At 51.6% G+C, this 15,157-nt stretch overlaps 1 long non-coding RNA gene across 1 annotated transcript; it reads left to right on the top strand.

Moving 5' to 3' along the window:
• The first annotated feature begins 4,301 nt into the window (after positions 1-4,301).
• LOC131906880 (uncharacterized) lies at positions 4,302-6,251 on the top strand. The gene is made up of 2 exons (XR_009378220.1): positions 4,302-5,847; positions 5,942-6,251. It is a non-coding gene; the product is annotated as an uncharacterized LOC131906880 (long non-coding RNA).
• Positions 6,252-15,157: the final 8,906 nt, after the last annotated feature.

Here is a 15,157-nt window from a genome sequence, read left to right on the forward strand (position 1 = left end):
AGACATAGAAGGTAGGCAGGTGGGGGGAGACATAGAAGGTAGGCAGGTGGGGGAGACATAGAAGGTAGGCAGGTGGGGGAGACATAGAAGGTAGGCAGGTGGGGGGAGACATAGAAGGTAGGCAGGTGGGGGGAGACATAGAAGGTAGGCAGGTGGGGGAGACATAGAAGGTAGGCAGGTGGGGGAGACATAGAAGGTAGGCAGGTGGGGGAGACATAGAAGGTAGGCAGGTGGGGGAGACATAGAAGGTAGGCAGGTGGGGGGAGCGTAGAAGGTAGGCAGGTGGGGGAGACATAGAAGGTAGGCAGGTGGGGGGAGACATAGAAGGTAGGCAGATGGGGGGAGCATAGAAGGTAGGCAGGTGGGGGAAGCATAGAAGGTAGGCAGATGGGGGGAGACATAGAAGGTAGGCAGGTGGGGGGAGCGTAGAAGGTAGGCAGGTGGGGGAAGCATAGAAGGTAGGCAGGTGGGGGGAGACATAGAAGGTAGGCAGGTGGGGGGAGCGTAGAAGGTAGGCAGGTGGGGGGAGACATAGAAGGTAGGCAGGTGGGGGGAGACATAGAAGGTAGGCAGGTGGGGGGAGCATAGAAGGTAGGCAGGTGGGGGGAGACATAGAAGGTAGGCAGGTGGGGGAGACATAGAAGGTAGGCAGGTGGGGGAGACATAGAAGGTAGGCAGGTGGGGGGAGCGTAGAAGGTAGGCAGGTGGGGGAGACATAGAAGGTAGGCAGGTGGGGGGAGACATAGAAGGTAGGCAGGTGGGGGGAGACATAGAAGGTAGGCAGGTGGGGGGAGCATAGAAGGTAGGCAGGTGGGGGGAGACATAGAAGGTAGGCAGGTGGGGGAGACATAGAAGGTAGGCAGGTGGGGGAGACATAGAAGGTAGGCAGGTGGGGGGAGACATAGAAGGTAGGCAGGTGGGGGAGACATAGAAGGTAGGCAGGTGGGGGAGACATAGAAGGTAGGCAGGTGGGGGAGACATAGAAGGTAGGCAGGTGGGGGAGACATAGAAGGTAGGCAGGTGGGGGAGACATAGAAGGTAGGCAGGTGGGGGAGACATAGAAGGTAGGCAGGTGGGGGAGCATAGAAGGTAGGCAGGTGGGGGGAGACATAGAAGGTAGGCAGGTGGGGGAGACATAGAAGGTAGGCAGGTGGGGGAGACATAGAAGGTAGGCAGGTGGGGGAGACATAGAAGGTAGGCAGGTGGGGGGAGCGTAGAAGGTAGGCAGGTGGGGGGAGACATAGAAGGTAGGCAGGTGGGGGGAGCATAGAAGGTAGGCAGGTGGGGGAGACATAGAAGGTAGGCAGGTGGGGGGAGACATAGAAGGTAGGCAGGTGGGGGGAGACATAGAAGGTAGGCAGGTGGGGGAGACATAGAAGGTAGGCAGGTGGGGGAGCATAGAAGGTAGGCAGGTGGGGGGAGCGTAGAAGGTAGGCAGGTGGGGGAGACATAGAAGGTAGGCAGGTGGGGGAGACATAGAAGGTAGGCAGGTGGGGGAGACATAGAAGGTAGGCAGGTGGGGGGAGCATAGAAGGTAGGCAGTGGGGGGAGCATAGAAGGTAGGCAGGTGGGGGAGACATAGAAGGTAGGCAGGTGGGGGGAGCATAGAAGGTAGGCAGGTGGGGGGAGCGTAGAAGGTAGGCAGGTGGGGGAGCATAGAAGGTAGGCAGGTGGGGGGAGCGTAGAAGGTAGGCAGGTGGGGGGAAGCATAGAAGGTAGGCAGGTGGGGGAGACATAGAAGGTAGGCAGGTGGGGGGAGCATAGAAGGTAGGCAGGTGGGGGGAGACATAGAAGGTAGGCAGGTGGGGGGAGACATAGAAGGTAGGCAGGTGGGGGGAGACATAGAAGGTAGGCAGGTGGGGGGAGACATAGAAGGTAGGCAGGTGGGGGGAGACATAGAAGGTAGGCAGGTGGGGGGAGACATAGAAGGTAGGCAGGTGGGGGGAGACATAGAAGGTAGGCAGGTGGGGGGAGCATGGGCTTGCAGACACAACTCAATCCACAGTAGGTGTGTGCAAGACATACAGGACAAGCCACTCTCTGGAGTCCCCCACAGTTGGGCAGGACGCCAGCCTTATCACTGAAGGGGGTAGCATTAGGCTGATCTCCCTGCCTGGCTATCTCCAGTTGATTCAAACTTCTGACAAGAGGTAGGCTCCAGTTCTCAAGTTCATGTAGACTTCATGACCTTTCAAGTTCCAGGGCACCGGCTCTCCCTCGTCCCTACTCCAGGCAGGCATGTGCAGGCTCTCAGGGTTATTCCCTAGGGGAGCCTCCCTGGTTAGCTGTGGAGAGAGGAGCACACTCCCACACACACTGACCTCTTCCCTCACGTCAGTGAACTCCCTTCCTGCTCCAAGAGACTGGAGGTGGGCAACGATCCCAGGCTACCTCAACATAGCCTGAGAGCTGAGACTGCTCCCTGTTTAGAATGTTCAGATAGCCTCCACCTCACCCCGTTAGGGAGGACAGACTCTCCGGCACTAACTAGTACAAGAGAGCCAAACACACAGCAACTGTCATCAGTCACATCTCCTAAAAGCTCTGGGGAACAGAGTGAGCCAGCAACCCTGGGACCATAGGCTGGGCAGCAGCAAGAAGGTGAGTCTCACTGGTTCCCACAGGAGGCTGTGATTGGCTGCTCTGAATGATTCCACAGACAAGGTAAGTGAGTCAAACCTGAAGACCAGGTGAGAGCAGACTCGGGCTGGCAGGGGAACTAGGTGGGCGGAGTCTCTACAGGGTGGGCTCACATCTGGAGACAGCCCCAGAGTTCACCGTTACAGTTCAGAGGGTGAAATGTGCTGGATGCTCTTGACTTTGGGCTTTGGAAAAATCCCCAGACTCTGGAGAGAGCTCTATTCCCTGGTCTGCTGCCTTCTTCTCATTCTTCTTTTTAATGAGCTTCCCTAACAGCAAGAATCCGGGACTCTGTTTGGGCTTGTGAGACCTGAATCTGTTCAATTACTTCTTGGCTATAAATTGCTCCTACCGTGGCCTGGCCTGCCAGATGGGGCCTCTGTGGGCCACCCACGACTGCAATAACTCCCTCTGACTTGCCCTCTCCTTTCTTCATCTCTTCTTTCTTTTTCCCTCCCTCCCTCCCTCCCTCCCTCCCTCCTTTCCTTCCTTTCTTCCAATAGGAAAGGATACAGAGAGACACATTTACAAAAGAAGTCCACATAAAGAAAGGGGCTTAGGGGTGATGAGATGGCTCAGCAGTTAAGAGCACTTGCTGCTGCTCTTACAGAGGACCCAGTTTCCATCCCCAGCATCCACAAGGCTCACAGATGCCTGTAACTCAAATTCCAGGGTATCCAACGCCCACTTTTGACCAATGATGGCACCAGGCACACACATGGTTCACATAGGTACACGCAGACAACATACACACAAATTAAATAAATATTAAAAAAAAAAAAGTTTGATGATGGAGACAGCCAAACGTGGTGGCATGTGTCCTATGAGCCCAACAATCAGAAAGCTGAGGCAGGAGGATCACAAGTTTGAGCCCAACATGAGCTACATACTGGGGCCCTATCTAAAAAGAAAAATAACTTAAAAATGAAAATGGAGGCAGAGATTAGAACAATGCCGCCATGGAACAGTGGTCTTCTGGAAGTCAGCGAGCATAAGGAGGGATCTTCCCCTAAAAGCTCTGGCGAGAGCATGGCCCTGCCAACACTTGGCTCTCAGACCCCAGCATCTAGGACTCTGAGAGAATAAATTGCTGTTATTACAGGGCACCCAGTTTGAGCACCTTGTAACGATAGCCACAGGAGTCTGGAATGATATTCCTACTGCATTAGATCATGTGAGTGGCTTGGTGGGGATAGAGGCTGCGTGGTGGGGGCTGCAGAGTGGATGATGGAGGGAGGCAGGTGTCAGAGTCCTTGGGCCCCACGCAGTTCCAGGTTCCACCATGTCCTGGAAGAACTCAAGCACAGCAATGGAGCCGTATTTGTATATCTTCCAAGCTGAGCCTGGGGGCTGTGGGAGCCAGAAGACACCTCCTCCAAAACTAGTTGTCCATAAAATTGCCCCCCACACACTCACCTGTTCGCAGGCATAGGAAAGGAAGGACTGACCCGGCAGAACCCTCGAGCCAGGGGTCAGGCTGACCTGAGACGTGCAGGAAAACTGAAGTGGATATCAGCTGAGGGTTTTCTGTGAGCCTGACAGGTTCACAGTCAAAAAGCAGGAGAGGAGCTGGGAGCTGGCCCGGGGGAGAGGGCTATCGCCGCACAAACATGAGGACCTAGCCCCCAAGCGTGTACTAAGAAATCTGGCCACTGATATCTGTAACTTCTTTACTGTGTGGGGTAGAGAGGAGGACTGGTCGGCTGCCAGCCTAGCTCTAGATTCAGTGAGAGACCTTATCCCAAGGGAATGAGGCAGAGAGCAGCAGAGAAAGACACTCAAGGTCCTCCTCTGCTGTGTATGCCTGCATGGGTCTGGAGAAAAGAAGTTGTCCAGTGTTTAATGCAGAGACGTGACCTTCGGGAACTGGTAACTCGGGGCATAAAGGAGCCAAGGACAAATGAGCCAGGCATTCCAGAATTGACATCACAGCTGAGGAGCAGCAAGGGACAGAAGGAGGGGGAGGTGTCCCCAAGGCCAGTGATGGGTTACCCAGGGAAGTTGGAGCTTCTGTGGTCTTGTCTGTCACTGCTGGAAGGGGACAGGAGGAACCGGCTCCATCCTGCTGTAGTGCCCCAACAGCGCCTCCCAAGGATGGGAGCAGGAAGAACAGAGACGTGGCCTGCAGGAGTCTGTCCCTGCAACAGAACAGAGGAGAGCAGGGGAGGGTTCCAGAGTCAGACACACGTGACTGTGAGTCATAGGAAGGCTAACTTGGTGCCCAGCAACCAAGAAAGACCGAAAGACCTTCCCTTGGACTGCCCTGGACCTCCAAGGACTGTGCAAACCAAAAAGAAAAATCAATCACTTGCTACAGTTAAGAAAAGGTCCACTCTTGTCAGGAAAATGCACCCCCCTCCCAGCCACTTTGTAAAGAAAAGCCCCAGGCAGAGGGCCTATGAGCCACAAGCTTGTTCAGCCCCCCTCTGTCCACAGAGAACACACTGTACTCACTCTCACTCCTAATACATCTACACTTTCCTGCTACTCTATGTCTCAAATCCTTGTTCCAGACATGAAGGACCTGGACATTGTGTCACAGATGGCCCCTGAGGCCCCCTCCAGTATCGTTCTGGTAAACACACCGGGACCCAATAACACAGGTGGGAAGGCAGGGAAAGGTGTCACCTCTGTCCCCATCTGACCCCAGGCACTACTTACTGTCTCTTAAGTAGTTCCAGGACCATCTGCCTTAGGACCCAGGGCCAACTGAGCTCGGACAGACACCACCTGCCTGGAAACAAAGTCACACCCATGAGTAAAGGCTCTGGAGGAGGACCCCAGCAACACCCTTTGGGGTAGCAGATGGTAAAGATCTTGGTTTGATGATCTGCCTCCACGGCCCCAGATGGCCCCGGTCATTTGGCAGCTCACAGGCCCCAGAATGTGGGCAGGGGGCAGGGATCTAGACTGGGATCTGCCTGGAATACCTCTCTGTGTGCTTTTGGTTTCTAGACCAAAAGACATTCCCAGGAGGGAGAGCCTTGTTCAACACACAGCCACCCACCTGTGCCTCACCAGGAACAGAGCCATTCTCCCCCGGGACAGACAGTCTGGCAGGAGTACCACATGCATGGGAACAGACACTGAAGAGCACGTGGGGCCGGGCTCTGAGAAGAGATACCCCTGCCGCGCCCTGAGCCGTCTTTACAAAGACCCTCAGCCAGCCCAGCCTGCAGCAGAGGGAGAGCAGAGGACATAAGCCAGGTGTGTCCTGCCCACCTGCCTCTCTGTAACCCTGATTCATGTCAGCCCCATGTAAAGCAGAATGTGATTTTGTTTGTGGTTCCTCCACTGCCAGGTGGAGATGCAAATGGAAAGCTGTTGGAGAACTCGACTGTTTTACATAAGGAGGAGGAAGCCATGTGGTCACAGAACCTGTTGCTTTAGAGGCCTTTGGGAGAGGGAAAGGAAGGAGGCTGTGACCACCTGTCCTGCATTCTCCAACAGACAGAAACCCTGGCTCAGCATCAGCATGGATCAAAGCTCTCCTATGAAGGAGTTCAAGCCCAGCCTAAGTGAACCTAAGTGGAGACCCTGTCTCAAAACCCAAAACAAACAAACAAAAACTTGGTTATTTTAAGTACAAAACAAGATAAAGCATTTTGGAACAGGGGCCTCTGGGTTGTCTGGACCCCACAGCCTTGTGGGAGGAATCTCTCTACTGGGGTGGAAGGCTGGTGCCACCTAGCTCTGCAGATTCACAGAGGAGTCACATGACCTCTGAGACCCCAATTTCTCTAGCAGGAAAATGTCCAGCTGACTTTCAAGTCCCCTCGTCCCAGGCCTGAAGGGTGCACTGCCTAGGTGGCAAGTAGTTCTTTGTGTACCTGGCTCGGCTTCTCAGTGTCAGCTGAGACCGTGACCCTGTGGCCACTCTGTCTGCCCTGGGGCTGTCATCCACATGGCCAGGGCTCCCCACCTCACCTGCTTCACTGACCCCAGCAAGGCATTGAGTTCTCAGAACAGCACTTGCCACGGATCCATGCCTTCCTCCCACACACCCCGCTGGGGAGCAGCCTGCATACCACGGCCACCACGGCCATCACGGCCATCACGGCGCTGCAGTTTCTGCTCCTGACTGAAAGGTAGAAATTGTCTGCTTCTTGCTCTCCACTGCGCTTTCTCCAAGGACCTCTGCCATCTTGTCTCTGTTGCTTGGAGCCACGCTTAGTCCAAAGGCTGAGAGGGACCCTGCACCCAGGCAGCATCAGGCGGTTCCATTAGAAAAGGGTCCCCTAGGGAGAAGACAGCCCACCACCTGCAGTGACCGGTGTGGGTGGCAGGCTGTGTGGCCCCACCCAGAGTCTCTCCACCAACCTCGCCAATGTCTAAACCTTGAAGAATGCTGGTGGGAGCCATTATTGGTCATTTCAGAATTTGTTTGGGGTTTTTTCTTCTGTTTGTTTTGTTCTTGAGCTCCGGCCGCCCTGGAACTCATAGCAATCCTCCTGCTTCAGCTTCCTGAGAGCTAAAATTACAGGCCTGAGCCACCATACCTAGCTCCATTTTAGGTTTGTACCCAAGGTCAGCAGAAGGAAGCATTAATAAGCTCGGCTACATTAAAGCCACTCCACCCACGGCTCAAAACCGCCGCCAATCAATTCTATAAGAGCTGCTGCCGGGTCAGGCTCCCAGGGTGCTAATTTCCTGCTCCGGAGTATCGGTGAGTCATCTGCCTCCCTCCTCTCCACTTTAACTGTTGCTCTGAGACTGGAGTCTGCAGAAGGGAGGTCACATGGCATCTTTATTTAGTAGCCAGTTCTCAATTGGCAGGAGGGGAAGAGTAGCCAGACACTTCCTAGAAGCAAACCCCCCCCCCCCTCAATTTCCGGAGCCCACATAAGCTAGGAAGTTCGATGGTGTCTTAAATTCCTGTAGTGCTTGCCAAGCCGCTGACGTTCAAGATTCAAAGGATAAACCGGGCCTGGGTTGCAAATGGCTGGGAAACAGACTTCTCTGGGGCACCTTGGGGCAGCGCCATGTGCCATGTGGCCGCCAGGTGGCGCTCAACACTTCAAACTGCCAACAGGGCCAGGCCAGGCTGGAGCCCTGTTAATCTCGCACAGATTAATGCCGAGGCGAAAATGCCCCCAGGTGTGAGGCAGAAGCGTGACCAAATGTCACAGAATTATCGTGGATTCATTTAGACCAAGTTCATCTGAATGTCACAGAAAGCTACACTAAAAGTGACTTCCACAGGCCACGTTTACTTGTATGTGAAATGCAGATCCTGCTGTTTGCAGGTCCTCCCTTCTTCCTCACAGCCTCCCAGACCAAGGTGAGGGCTCCAGCGGAACATCCCGTCTGAGAGGATAAAGGACAGCATGGCCCCACTTCAAGAATTTACAAGCACTTCTTTGGAAGGTGTCACAGACCTATAATCTCAGCATTTGAGAGGGTGAGGCAGGAGAATCACCATGCATTCAAGGTCAGCCAAGGCTACATAGTGAGAGCCTGTTCCAAAAGCCATGCAAAGAAGTTCACAGACATAAGCTGTACTTACAAATCATGAGTTGTAACTCTTAGCCGTACAGGGCCTCTGGGAGCTGGATTCCTCTGCACAGACATTACCACCCCCGAGTAATTTCAGGGTTCAGCTGGGGGAAGGACTGTGAAAAACAACCAGTATCAGCCTCATCGTTGGGACCACTGAAGACTCCCGTGCCTGCCCACCAGGTTTCTTGAGCCCTGTAGCTCCCCATGCCTGAGCCCTGCTCCCCTGACTGTTGGTGATAATGACTCTGTCTCTGTCCCACGAGAATCCCACCTCCAACGCATCTAAGCCAGCTCTCTATCACATGCCAGTTTGTCTGTGTGCTCTGGATGGGGAAGTCACCGTTATGTCTCCTAGTTTTCTTTCATGTTGCTGTAATTTAAAAAAAAAAAATGGAAAAGCAATTTAGGAAGAAAGGATCTTATTTCAGCTCACAGTTCCAGGTTACAGCCCATCATGGCGGGGAGGTCAAGGTGCTTATTTCAGCTCACAGTTCCAGGTTACAGCCCATCATGGCGGGGAGGTCCAGGTGCAAACAAAGACATCTAGTGACAACCACAGTCAGGAGCGGAACAGGGGTAAAATGCACGCATGCCTTGCTCAGCTTGCTTTCCCCATGGATATGGTTCAGGACCTCCTGCTTAGGGAATGTTGCCACCCATGCGGGAAAGGTCTTCTCACATGAACTAATGTAATCCAGATATTTCCCCAAAGACATGCCTACGGGCCAACCTGCTCTAGATCATCCCTCGTTAAGACATTCTTCCCAAAGGATGTGAGGCTGTGCCAAGTGGACAAAGCCAACCATCAAAGTGCCTCTGTCACCCAAGCACAGGAGCAAAAGCCAAACTGGCCACCCCTTCCTCCCGTCGTCGTAGTCCTCTCCATGACACCTTCACTTTTTAGGAGTTAATGAGGGCAGTATGGGAAACTGTAAACCAATGCCACAAAAGGCAAATCCACAGGCAGCACAGCGGGACGCATCCTCTCTGAGCCTGTGGGATGGGCAAGGGCAAGGGCAGCATGCATCTCACTTGTTCTATTTCAAGAATCCCCGCCAGGTGGTGGTGGCGCACGCCTTTAATCCCAGCACTCGGGAGGCAGAGCCAGGCGGATCTCTGTGAGTTTGAGGCCAGCCTGGGCTACAGAGCAAGCTCCAGGAAAGGCGCAAAGCTACACAGACAAACCCTGTCTCAAAAAACCAAAAAAAAAAAAAAAGAATCCCCTAAATACTAAAAGTTTCCGTGCTCCTGGGGTTCAAATGTGGAGTTTCCCCCACAGGCTCATGTTTGAACACTTGGTCCGTAGTGTTGGTGGCGCCATTTTAGGGAGCTCACAGAGGGGAGCAACAGCAGAGAAAGACTGGAAACCCCCTGGCCCCGCTTCTGTTCTGTGATAAAATGGAGCATGGACACACGGGGGGGGGGGGGGGGGTAATAAGTAAATGACCCCTCAAAGGTCATAGGTCCCACTTTGACCTCAGGTCCAGACCTGGGTCCAGCTCTGACCCATCTCGAAGCTCATGTTACTAAACTCTCCTTTGCTGCTGCGCCCCACCTGTCCAGTGCGTTGTTCAGGGGCACGAGAACCTGGAACCCTCGGTCTGCACCCCCCAACCTTAGATCTGCTCAATGGCAGCAGGGGTGGGTGACAGGGCATGTGATGGCCGAGGAGAGTGGGTGGGACTGAGCCAGGGTTTGGGTACAGCCCTCAAAGGTTCATCCCCTACTTTTGCCAGCTGAGGCCGCCTTTTACAAGTTCCATGGCCTCCCAAATCAGCTTCTCCAGTCAGGGAGCAAACATCTCATACACGAGCCTATGGGGGACATGTAAACCACAAGCATGCAGCTGTCACCTCTGCTACAGTCTTTCTCCACAGAGGCCCCAGCCCTAGGCCAATACTGTTCGTGTCTTCATTTTCCTCCTCTGGAATTCTCTAAGTCACAGACATTTTTCTCAGTCCCTGGGTGCCTCCCCGAGGCTGAATGTAGCTCTGTGATAAAGGGGGGGCTCTGTGATCTTTGTGACCCTCCTGGGTGAGCATGCTGCTCTCATCTTTTCCCAGGCTATCCTGTCTGCAAACTCTGTGCTAGGACTCATTTTGGTGGCTCCGTGTCTCATCCACCATCCCCTGAGGGTCTGCTGGCCTCCTGTCCTGCTCCCGTATCCAGCCGTCATTTTGGACAGAGAGGGCACCACTTGCTCTAAGACTCCAAGAGCTGAGGGATCTCAGGCGTAGAAACACTTGGAACTTTATGACGGTTACAGGGCTAGAGGAAGAACAGACCTAGTGTTGGCCCAGGGCATGATGGTCCATGCCCTGCAAAGGCTGCATCTTGGACGGTGTCCCTGGGTCCCTTTTACCTAAAGCCTCAGGTTTACCTCCTGCTCACCCGTGTCTCGGTCACTCTGTTTGTTACTCTCAAGCTTTCGGGTAGAAGTGACTAAAAACTGCAGCCTGAATAAGGCTATGAAACAAGAGCTGGGAGGAAGACTTGAGGGCACGCCCCCGTGATAGATCAGACCCCCAGACCCTGCCAAAGAGCTAGGATTCAAAGAGACATAGGAGGGGCTGGGGTGGGACCTCTCAGGAGGAGCTGGGGCGGGGCCTCCATCCACCTTCAGCCTGAGCAGTTCAGTTTCATTCACATCTGGGTAGGATCTGTCTCCTTGCTTGGAGTATCCAAACACTGCAAGTCACAGCCCAAAGATAGGGACTCTGTCCTGGAAGGTCACACTGCTCACGTCAGTCCTAGGATCTTGGACCATGGGACAGTGGATGGGATCTGTAAGGATGCCAGACTCACATTTGGACCCCATGACTGAGCAGGAATGCTGAGCTGGGACCCCACACCAGGCACAGAACAGAAGCAGCAGTAGAGGAGCCTCCCACAGCCACACACCTCCCTCCTGCCTCTCCCCCACCCTCCCCCATTCTCTCTATCTGTGTCTCTCATCTGTTTCTATCTCCTGTGTCTCCCTCTTCTCTTTCTCTACCTTGGCTCTGTGTCCGCCCCTCTGTCTTCTCTCTCCCATCTGTCTGCCATCTCTATCTTGATCTCTATCCAACCCTGTCTTTGTCTCAGACTTGGTGTCTCTCTAGCTCTCCATCCTGCCTCTCTTCTCCACTCGTCTCCGTGCCGGGGCTCCCCTGCTCTTCCACTCACCCTCCTACTCTCTCGGCTGTCTTCCCTTTTGGTTCTGTGGCCTTCACATACTGGCCATATCTGCTCCACTGTGGCACTTAAGATCCCCATGGCTACCCATGCCCAGAGATAAACAAAACACTGATCCCGAGGGGCCAGGCCTGTGCCAGACACACAGGCCCGTTTAGGGGCACACATATCTACCACCACAGCCCAGACACTTGGCAGCCTTGTCCCTGATGAGTCACGCTGAGATTTTTGTTACTATAAAACATGTTTTAAAGATTTATGAAAGTAATACATTCACTGCAGGAAAATTTGGAAACAGAAAAATTATAAAAGAGACCTTGTTTAAAAAAATTACTAAGAATCCTCATATTCATTTATCTCCCTTCAGTCTTTCATTTTCCAAGCTTTAAAACATTTAAAATAAATGTTGGCTTCGTCTGCGTATAGTGTTCACTTCCCCCGCTCCCCCTTATCTGAGCATTTCTTGTGGCCTTAAAGACTCTGTGGAATGTCTGCTTTTCCCACACTGGTGGCACCGTTCCTTTTAGGGATCACTGATACTACAGCTGACAGTGACTGCCCTGCCATATGTCTGTTCTGGGGGTTGGGTCACTTAACCCACGTGTGGCTTCCCTGGGGACCATCCCTTTCCGTGTTTTGCAGATGAGGACATCAAGGGTTAAGGAGATCAGATAACTTATTCATGATCATACAGCTTGTGAGGGGCAGGTCCCATTCAAACTCCAAAACATCTGACTCATAGCAAATGTTCCCTACATGCCACACACACACCCCAACACACGCGTGGGTATGCCACAGATACGCCTCAGTGGTGGGCCTAGCCACTGGGCGATGTATTGAATGATGCCACCGTAAAGAGGTGGCATCTCTATCTGCCTGGATTAACTTTCCTAAATGGTGGAATGGGCTTCCTATAGTGACTTCTTTGCTAAACATCAGTGTTTGAGCTACAGTGCTGTTCCAGTATTGAAGTTACCTGCTCCCTGTGGGTTGGGACCTAGGAGGGCAGCCCTTCGTAGCACAGAGAACCACAGAATAATTTAGAAAACTAAGCCGGGCGGTGGTGGCGCACGCCTTTAATCCCAGCACTCGGGAGGCAGAGCCAGGCGGATCTCTGTGAGTTCAAGGCCAGCCTGGACTACCAAGTGAGTTCCAGGAAAGGAACGCAAAGCTACACAGAGAAACCCTGTCTCAAAAAAAACCAAAAAAAAAAAAAAAAAAAAAAAAAGAATAATTTAGAAAACTAAAGTGTGACCAGAACCACATCATCAACAAGATTGTACATCAAACCCCTCCAGCACAAGCCACACCTAACAAAAGGACTTTGGAATCACCCTCATTAGGACTGGCAGCATTGGAGCTGGACACAGTGGCACACAGCCCTTGTCCTTGCTACTCTGGAAGTCTCGCAATAGTGAGACTCCATCTCAGAGCAAAAACGTAAAAACCATGATTGGCAGCATTTGGGCCACAAGTACGGCAGAATATAGGCTCGGCATGTGTGAAGCCTGGGGTTCCATCCTCAGCACCAAAAAATAAATAAAAGACTGGCAGCATAATAAAGATGCCTATTAGCATTGCCATTATGTAACAAAGAGCCAGAGATGGTAGCCAAAGTTACAGGGCAAGAAAAAGAAATCAGAGGTCTAGGAATTGAGGGCAAGGGATTTAAAATGTCATGTGTGGACAATGTAGAAATCTACACAGAATGTGAACTATTTATTAGAATTCACAAGAAAGTTGCTGGATATATGTAACATCAACTTATAAAATCAATAGTACTTTTCCCTCACCATAATAACCATTCATAACACTAAAGAGAGGGAGGATACCATTCCTGTGGCTGGAGAGAGAGTCCAATCATTAAGAGCACTTTCAGCTTTTGCAGAGGACCTGGGTTCCATTCCCACCACTCACATGAAGGCTCTCAGCCATCCAAACTCTAGTTCCAGAAGATTCCATACCCTTGTCTGGCCTTTGCAGGACCCAGGCATGCACATGGTGTACGTACATGCACACAAGCAAAACACTCATACATATAAAATAATAGGGGCCGGCGAGGTGTCTCAGCAGTTAAGAGCACCTGATGTTCTTGCAGAAGACCCAGGTTCAGTTCCCAGCACCCACGTGGTGGCTCACAACTGTCTACAACTCCAGTTCCAGGAGAACCAATGCCCTCTTCTGACTTCTATGGGTATCAGTTACACACGTGGTACACAGACATATATACAGGCAAAACATGTTTTATTTATTTATATATATTCTTAAAAATAAATAAATGTTTTTAAAAGATATGATTCCTAATGGCAACAAAAAAACAAGACAGAGCTAGCTAGTATTCTATGAAAGATCCTATTCCCTTCTACTAAAGTGACAAGACTCTAAATGAACTGAATAATCCATGTTGTTATATGGGGCAATTATAAAAATACCATTTCCAACTAGGCCTAGTGGCACATGTCTACAATCCTGGCACTGGAAAGCAGAAGCAGAAGACTCCAGAACTTGGTAAATTTATATATTCCAAAATTTGTAAAGATGAATGAAAGTTTCCACATGGCTACCTTGATCATTTAAAAAGAGATAGAGAAGAAGAAGAATTTTCCTCATTAAAACATCAGTGCATCCCAGGGTCTTAGTAATAAGAAGGTACATTGCTGATGCCTCAGGTCAAAACAGAGAGCTTGGACATAAGGCCTGTGCATGTCCAGGAACTTGGATTCCAACAGGAAAAACCTCATAAGCCAGTATAGAAGGACTAAATATTTAGCAAATGGTTGCTGAGAAAACTGTGCTCTTTATGTGGGAAGAAGAGAGCTAGATCTACCACATGCACTGTGGGCTCCAGGAGAATTAGGGACCTATGTGCGAAACATAACCATCCAGCCAGTAGAAACAGATAACGACACATTTGCTACGTGGAAATGAATGTGGGTGAGATCCATAGACACGACTTACAAGGCTGAAACTACGAGATAAAATCCATGTTTCCGTTTTATCACAATTAAGAATTTTCAGTTTCGCATTGGGTGTGGTGCACACATCTGTGATCCCATCGCGCAGGAGACTGAGGCAGGAGAATGAAGAGTTTAAGGCCAGTCTGTCATCTATCACCACGGAGCAGGGGTCGACAGAACACAAAGGAAAGGCCAAGGGGTGAGAGAGGCTGAAGGAAACAGGACACGTCACAGGAAAAGAGGTCAGGGAGACGTGCCCACAGAGCCGCTCAAACAAGCACACTCCCCCAAAACTAAAACTGCATTAAAGTCTGGAATCCCATCAGAGTTGAAAAACCTAGATGAGCATGTATAATAGACAGCTGTCATTCAAGGCGCCTCCAAAACTCTTTACACACAGCTTCACTGTTGTCCCATCTTCTTTACAACGGTTTTCCCCCTCCAAAACGCAAGCTGAAATTTGGTGGACACTATGGAGGCTTGGGGGGGGGGGGCGGGCTTTAGGAGACCATTGGGACCTTAGGAGGACCTTATCACCTTGCTTGCTTAGGGATCAAGTGACTGCTGTCAGGACTAGGTTGTCTCCAGGAAAGCAGAAGATGGGAAATGACACAACACTTGTCCTTGCTCTGGTCCCTTTGGCATCACCCACTTCCTCTCAGGTTTCCACCACAGTTGCATCCCCTTGAGGCCTCAACAGAAGCTAATCAGATGTCTGTGCCATGCTCTTTGGCTTCCTAGCCTCCAAAACCGTGAGCCTAACTAAGTACTTCTGCTCATTGTAAATCACCCAGTCTCTGGCATTATGCTTCAGCCACTGAGTCTAGACTCAGACCGGATTATGAACTGTAGTAGAATATTTTAAGGTGTGTTACTTTGTTTGTGTT

This window comes from Peromyscus eremicus, chromosome 3 (assembly GCF_949786415.1).
Source record: "Peromyscus eremicus chromosome 3, PerEre_H2_v1, whole genome shotgun sequence".
Taxonomy (NCBI): Eukaryota; Metazoa; Chordata; class Mammalia; order Rodentia; family Cricetidae; genus Peromyscus; species Peromyscus eremicus.